This window comes from Panthera uncia, assembly GCF_023721935.1.
Source record: "Panthera uncia isolate 11264 chromosome B3 unlocalized genomic scaffold, Puncia_PCG_1.0 HiC_scaffold_1, whole genome shotgun sequence".
Lineage (NCBI taxonomy): Eukaryota > Metazoa > Chordata > Mammalia > Carnivora > Felidae > Panthera > Panthera uncia.
The window spans coordinates 124734502-124741856 of NW_026057582.1; the positions used below are offsets into that span (position 1 = coordinate 124734502).

Below are 7355 nucleotides of genomic sequence, written 5' to 3' on the forward strand. Positions count from 1 at the left end.
GATTCTTGAGAAAGTATCCATTTAAGTTCATCTCAATGTTTACAGATGATTTTGTAATTATTAAGGAGCTTTTTGTAATTATTATTTTTTTAATTTACTTATTTTGGGAGAGAAAGAAAGTGAGCAAGGGAGGGGCAGGGAGACAGAGGTAGAGAGAGAGAATCCCAAGCAGGCACTGCACTGACAGCGTGGAGCTGATGGGGGGCTTGAACTCACGAACTGTAGATCATGACCTGAGCTGAAGTCAAGAGTCAGATGCTTAACTGACTGAGCCACCCAAGCACCCCCAAATGTAGGCAGAGAAGTGGAAGAAGCTGATGGCAGAATCCGGCCTGCCATAGGCCTGGAACACCCCTGCCGTTGACCCTGGGGTGGATGCCAAGGGTCGCTCTCCCTGGAACAGAACCTTTGCCTTTTGCAAGGAAGGAAGCCAAGGGCTGCCCCCCAAAAACAAGGCTTTAAAAATGCTTAGTACTCTCAGCATGTGAGTTTTCTTGCTGTCTTTTCCCAGGAATTTTTGTGAAGGAAGGAGGAACACCGTCAAGTGCCCCAGAGCTGAATCTCGAGGCCAGAGGTGACTATGAGGAGGTGAGAACAGAAGGGGGAGGGCCCCAGGCACCCTCTTCCACCGGAAATTGATGCCCCACAGTCTGACCAAGGGATGTGGAGAGGGAGCTCGTTCTGCATGAGGTGTCTCCAAAGCCCTCCTCTCTGTAGCCGTTGTGGTGCCTAGCCCCTTATAACCCCTTACTGCCCATTACTGGGGAGAGGAAAGCCCCACTGAGGGCCTTTCTTCACACAGCCTCTGAAACCTTGGAGTCACCCCCAGGTGGGCTCCCAGGATGGCTGGGATGGACGTGGCCTTAAATTCTTGTTCCTGAACCCAGACTGGTGCCCCCTTGTGCTGACTGGATTCTCCATCCAACTGGTTCGTGCCAGCCCTCCCCCACATGTCCAGCCATGACTTGGGGCTGATGTCTCCATCTGAATGGTGACCCCAGTCCCTGACTTGGGCCTCACAATGGGATTCGGTTTCCTTCCACCCTCTGTCTTTGATCCCTGGCCTCTGTTTGCCTCTCTAGTTGGTGGAGTCATGTCATGCCTGAGCTGAGGACACAAACAGGCACCTCTAGACTGGGCTTGCTGAGGTGAGACCAGAAGAGTCCAGGGTAGAGGCCAGCAGGCAAGGCAGGTAATGTGTGATAAGGTCTCCTTGGGGTAGCCTTGTGGCAGGTGAATCACTCCTGAGGAATCCTCTAAGGTTATAAATAGGCCTGGCTGGCAATGATGGGAAAGAGAACAATAAGGGGACCATTGTCCTTCCTGATAGGCTGTTACTAAACCATGAATAATCCCTTTGAGGACTCAGATTCTACAGACAGTTCCCAAGCCCCTTCCGTGCCAGACTCCAGCATTGCAAGGGCACTAGGTGCCCGGGAGCACACTGGGGCTGTATATACATGCCTATACCAGGGCATTTAATGAATCAGCATACCAACCTGCGAGGTAAGTATGCTTATCCTGATTTAGAGATGGATCAACAGGTTAGAGGGGTTTCCTGCCCAGGCCCATGGCTGATTCACTGTCAGAACCCAGGTCTGTCTGTAGCAGAGCCTCTGCTCCTTCAGTCAAACCATGGGGCTCTCTAGCCTGACATGGGGCAGGAGGGTCAAGGAGCCCCCAAATGACCAGATCATGTGTTCTCACATCCAGGGCTAACTAACATAGCCCCACCAACCAAAGAATTCACTGAGACTTGAGTATAAGGCTGGCTGTGGGAACTGCCACTCAAGGGGAGAAGTGGTTGGGAATCCAGTTAAGCATGAATGGATCTATTAAACTTTTTTTCATCTCTTTTTCCCTTAAAAACATTCAATAAGAGGCCAGATCCAGGAAAGCCTTCCAAAAGGGACTAAGCAAAAAATACTCTTCTCAACTACAAGGTCATCCAGCTTCCATTTGCCAGTGAGGGTCAGGTCTCTCTTCTTGCAAGAGTTCTGAAGACCATTCTCAGCAATTCCCTGGCCCATGTCATCACCCCCACACCTGCTTGTCCCATGCACCCCAGGATGGAACAAGGCTGGGACTGGCTGGGTGGGCATCAGAGTCTCCAGGAGATCAGGATCAGGTTGGATTGAGACCACCCAGTTCCTTGGGCCTCAGGATCAACATGCAGCACGATGCACATTGCCAAGCTGCCTGTGACATGCACATTGGGGGCAAAGGTCATCAGAGCCTGAAAGAGCTTCCTCCCAGCTGACTCCTGGGTCTTCTGGGGACAGAATCTGGGAAAGGTTGTGTCTGAGAGAGCAGGCACTGGACTGGAGAGACAGAGCTGGACTGTCTACACCGTCTACCCTGTCTACACTGGCAAAGTTAGAAGGGCAGATTTTAGCACTAGTAATGCAAGCTAGGAGGGAGGTTGGTTTGCTTACTTTTGTTTTTTGATTTTTTTGCATAAACACCAAGCCATGGTCTTTATTTCCCCTCCCCAAACCAGCAGCTACATTGTGAGAGCTTTCAGTGGGGGATGCATTTCAGGGAAGAGACGAAGTCTGCCTGGGTGTCTGCAAGTCCAAAAAGGGATTTCTAAACAGGCTGTCTGGGAAGATCTTTCCTACACGAGATCCTGGATGGAGCTGGCAGTGGTCTGACACACTTTCTCTATAGACACCACTTGAAGGCCTCACCTTTTCCCCAATACCAGAGGATGACATAGTCCCTAAGTGAGGCCACAGGGTTACTTACCATCGATCATCAAGTCCTATGGCTTCCTTGAACTCTGGGCATCTTACACACAAATTAGAACCAAGTATAACTCTTAGGTTAAAACAGGCTTTGACCTCAACACCTAAAACCTCAATGAAATGGCTTGATTTTCAATGCATGTGTCTTTTTTTATCATTTTAATTTTTTTAATGTTTGTTTATTTTTGAGAGAGGCAGACAGAGCACAAGCAGGGAAGGGGCAGAGAGAGAGGGAGACACAGAATTCATAGCAGGCTCCAGGCTCTGAGCTATCAGCACAGAGCCCCACACGGGGCTCGAACTCACGAGCTGTGAGATCATGACCTGAGCCGAGGTTGGACGCTTAACTGACTGAGCCACCCAGGCATCCCTTCAATGAATATTTCAATCAATATTTAAACGAAATATCTGTGTAATAGATATTGTCTATGTGTCTGTCTGTGTCCCTGGAAGTTTGTTTCCTATGATGCCTCCAAGCACAGGAATCCAGACTCACAAGCCAAATGCAAACCCACAACAAGCATACCCCCTACCAATCCCAAGCCTTCCCTCCTAACATTGGCACCCAGGGTTACAGTGAGTATGGTGGTTCTAAGTTTGAAGAAGCCCAATAGGCACCAGGCACCCTGCTGGGGCCTCTGGCCTCCAACTCCACTAGATTTGCCAACGCATTTGTCCAATAATCCAAGATGGCAGAGGCCACTGACTCCATACTGAGATCAGTACAGCCCAAAGGGCTTGGAGGAAAGGAATCTGTGTGATCTGAGCACACACCCAGTTGGCGTGCAAGCAAGACACCCATCTGCAGAGCCACTGTTCGCTCCTGTGCCAAGCCAGGCTCCCTTAATCTGCCAGCCAGAGTCCAGCCAAGGAATGGAGATGTAGGGCTGTCACTTCCAAATGGCACACAAATCCTCCCCTGCCAATTGGCTGCCTATGAGTAACTGGACCAAAAACATAAACATAGTCCATTAGGTCCATGGCAAAACAGGGCAGGGCAAGGCAGGCCCATCCTTGTCCAGATGGAGCTGGGCTTGGCGCTTTTTCCTATAAGAGCAGGGCCTGCAATGGACCCTGAGTGTTATGCCGAGGAATTTTCTGGTACACATAGCACTTGAGAGACATCACTGGCCCATTCCACTGGAGCTTATCTAGGAGACCCTGACCCAAGCCAGTCACCAGCCAGTCCCCTTGTCTTCCTTTCTCCTTGCCTTTCCTATGGTTCCATCCACTTCTGTGGCTATTGACCCATACCCAAACTTGTATCCCAGAGTCCTCTCCTGAGTTCCAGCAGGTAAAGAAGCAGTTCTTTGGGACACCCTGTGTCTGCTCTGCAGATGTCTCAAACTATGTCCAAGATGAACTGACTTTATTTTCCCACCTTTTATTTTCCCACCTTTATTTCCCACCTTTCCCAGCCCCAAATCTACCCTCCACCTACATTCTCTCTCTTGATAAAATTCATCTAGACACAGGGTCAGGAATTTCTGCTACTCCCCACCATCATCACCTCCACCTCCGCCACGACCATCACTAAAACTTCCACCCTGACCACTACCTCCATATTCACCTCTGTCTGTGCTTTCACCTCTGCCACCATCACCATCACCTCTGTCACCACCACCTCCACGTCCTCCACCACTACTATCATAACAACCTACACCACCTCCAGACTTACCTGTACCAACACCTCCACCTCCACACACACGTGCGCGTGCGTGCACACACACACACACACACACACACATTCACACACTCACACACTCACACATACCCCTAATGGGTCATCCAGTTTTGGTGGTTCTTTCTTCCAAATTTCTTGGAATCTGTCCCCTTCCATGCATCTACCCAAATGCTGCCTGAGCTAGGATTAGGGCACATTAATCTTGCCATAACCAGTCCATTCTTCATCTCTTCCTCCCATCTGCCTACACATAACTCTTAGGGGAACCTTTCTAGTGTGCTCAAAGCCCTGCAATGGCTCCCTAACACCTGCTCCTAAACTTCCCCAAATGTACCCTTAAAAAGAAGGTTTTGATAAAATATGGGAAATGCTGGATTAGAAATCTAAGACCTTTGTTTTTTGTGAGATTTCTCAGAATTTTAATATGAATAGCATGGAGACATTTCACTGGGAAGAAAACAGATATAAGGTGTAGTTTTCTGAATTTCTTTTCTTTTTTTTTTTACAGTCTAGAGGTTTGTTTGTTTGGGTTTTTTTTTATACTTATCATGCCATGAATGAATAAAGAATGGGTTCCAGAAACCCAGGCTCCTTTCCATTGGTTCTCACAAAGTGAGCTTCTCTGGATGGAGCAGGCTGGTGCTTCAACTGAACCCAAGTATCTTTCTCTTTGACTTCCTTCACTTTCTGATCATTTTCCTTCACATGCTTCAGGAAGCTACCTCAGCTCTGTGAGTGCTTAATATGATCAATCCGTACATTAATTCTCTCGGCAAGAATCTTGCCTGTAACTTGTTTGTTTACAATGATGCCAACAGCATGCTGGGTGACATTGCAGACTGTGCCAGTCCTCTCATGGTAACATTTGTGGGGTATTTCGTTTTTGAACAGTGCCCATTCCCTTGATGTCTCCAATATCACCTTTCTTAGAGATTTGCATGTATGTGGCCAAAGGAACAACTCCATGTTTTCTAAAAGGCCTACAGAACATATAGCAAGTGCCTCTCCACTTTCCTTTTGTGTTGTTCATTTTGGCAAATTACTGGAAGATGGCAGAACTTGCTGAAGTTTCTCAGGGTGGAAGAAACAAGACCAAGACACCTGTTTTGGCTCTGGCTTCCCCTCCTCACAAATACCTTCCTGCTGTTTACTCTGCACAAAGGTCCTTTCTCTCCTTGACAACCTCCAAGGTCAACATAATCACCACCCCCCACATACTCCTACCTTACTCACTTTCTAATATAATAATTGTCTTAATTTCTGATTTACCCACTGTTCTAGGATCTCCCTATGTGTATGGAATATTGGGGATCCCCTCAACCAACACAGTGCCCGAGAAATGGTGGTGCCCAGTGTTTGTGGAAAACTGTCCAGTGCTTACTGATCTAGGCAGGAAAAGTTGAAGCAGACCAAATAGTGCCTTGTGCTATTTGCCCACACTCTGAATGTACTTCCCTCTCCCCTCTCTTGCTCCTCAGACCACCACATCCTGGAATCAGCCTCAGCACCCCCACCTACAGAACTCCTACTCATTTGCCAATGACCCAAATCACTAAACTCGCCCTGGTGTGTTGCAGTTTTCAATGGACTCAACTTCTGGGCAGAAGTCTACACAGCTGCCCCTCTGTCTTTCTCTAAGCCTCTCACCCACAACCCCACCTGTTTCTCTTCCCACTGGCCACTCTGTCCTATGCCTTCACCCTTCCAGTCAGTTCTGCCACTCATCCCCTTTCAGGTTTGGCCTGGTTCTCCTCTCCTGCCCTGGGCTCTTCCTCAGTGAGTTCTCTTTGCAGCTCCTCCCGTGGCTTTGGCCCCACTGCATCCTCTGATAATTCCCTCATGGTCTGCCTCCCTCAGTCCTCTTCTCCAAGATCCCGGTCTGATTCCACCAACTGCCCACTTGACAAATACACTCTGATATCTCACTGGGGCCTCAAATTCTGGAGAGCCAAAATATAAACTTTTGATCTGCAGGCTCAAGTATTTTCCCACAGTCCTAGATGGCACCACCATTCACGGCCATCCACCCACTCCCTCACCTCCCCAGCTTTGCCAACAGTTAGCCCCCGTAGATATGTCTCTTTTTAAAATCGTTAACATTTAAAAAAAATTATACTGTGATAATATTTCACATGAGATTTACCCCCTTAACAATTTTTCAAGTGCACACTGTGGTATTGTTAACTACAGTCACAGTGTTGTACAGAAGACCTCCAGAACTTCTTTATCTTGCATAATTAAGACTTTATGCCCTTTGATTCCCAGTTCTCCATTTCCCCCTCCCTCCAGCCTCTGGCAACCACCCTTTTACTCTCTGCTTCTATGAGTCTCACAATTTCAATGACCTTGTCTGAGTGGATTCATACAGTATTTGCCCTTCTGTGACTGGCTTATGTTACTTTGCATAATGTCCTCAAGGTTCATCCATGTCACATATTGCAGGATTTCCTTCTTTTTTAAGGCTGAATAATATTCCATTGTATGCATAAACCATAACTTCTTTATCCATTCATCCACTGATGGACATTGAGTTTGTTTCCAGTACTGTGAATAATGTTGTAATAAACTCCAGGGTTCTACTATCTCTTCAAGATCCTGATATTAGTCCTTTTGGGTATAAAACCAGAAGTGGGATTGTTAGATCATATGGTGTTTCTATTTTTAGCTTTGCAGGAAGTTGCCATACTGTTTTCTACAGTAGCTGCATCATTTTGCATTCCCACCAACAGTGCACAATATTTCCAATTTCTTCACATCCTGGCCATTACTTGTTTTCTCTTTCTTTCCTTCTTCCTTCATTCCTCCCTCCTTCTCTTTCTTCCTCCCTCCCTCCTCCCTTCCTCCTTCCTCCTTCTCTTTCTTTCTTTCTTTCTTTCTTTCAGTTCAAATATTTCAGTGATATTTCAGTTCAAATATCACCTCAT

At 47.4% G+C, this 7355-nt stretch overlaps 1 pseudogene; it reads right to left on the reverse strand.

The window, feature by feature from the left end:
* Positions 1-4977: 4977 nt before the first annotated feature.
* Positions 4978-5534, reverse strand: LOC125910242 (60S ribosomal protein L21-like; annotated as a pseudogene).
* Positions 5535-7355: the final 1821 nt, after the last annotated feature.